The 382-nt window shown below is 38.5% G+C and overlaps 1 protein-coding gene across 1 annotated transcript in view; it reads right to left on the bottom strand.

Annotated features, from left to right (window-relative positions):
• Positions 1 to 382, bottom strand: part of LOC119586370 — a gene marked incomplete in the record, with an annotated part of 38470 nt that overhangs the window by 16905 nt on the left and 21183 nt on the right.

Raw genomic sequence — 382 nt, 5'->3', positions numbered from 1 at the left:
GAATCCCGGCGCTTTCCCCTTGAAACCTCCTCCTTCAAGTAAAGAGGAGACTTTCCCCTCAGGTAAATATGTTCTAAGATATGAGGCTTTTCTTTTGGTAATTATCGTACTTTCGGCTTACTGCAGCCGGCGTCACTTTCTTTGCTGCTGTCGATGTCGTACTTTGTTTTTCATATTATCGTACGTTTTTCCCTCGCCTCTAGAATTATATTTTGTTATATAATTCACTTTACTGTAACGAGAGACGGTCTGACAGCACCAATCAATAAGACAGCAACAACTGACAGCAAGGGTATCAGATTCATTGCAATTATACATTGATGTGGCATCAGTAACATAATAAACAGAGTTAAACAGATGTTTGAATTTGATTTATGAATTC

This window comes from Penaeus monodon, chromosome 21 (assembly GCF_015228065.2).
Source record: "Penaeus monodon isolate SGIC_2016 chromosome 21, NSTDA_Pmon_1, whole genome shotgun sequence".
Classification (NCBI taxonomy): domain Eukaryota; kingdom Metazoa; phylum Arthropoda; class Malacostraca; order Decapoda; family Penaeidae; genus Penaeus; species Penaeus monodon.
Note: the sequence above shows the minus strand (reverse complement) of the source record. Positions and strands in the feature narration are given on the sequence as shown.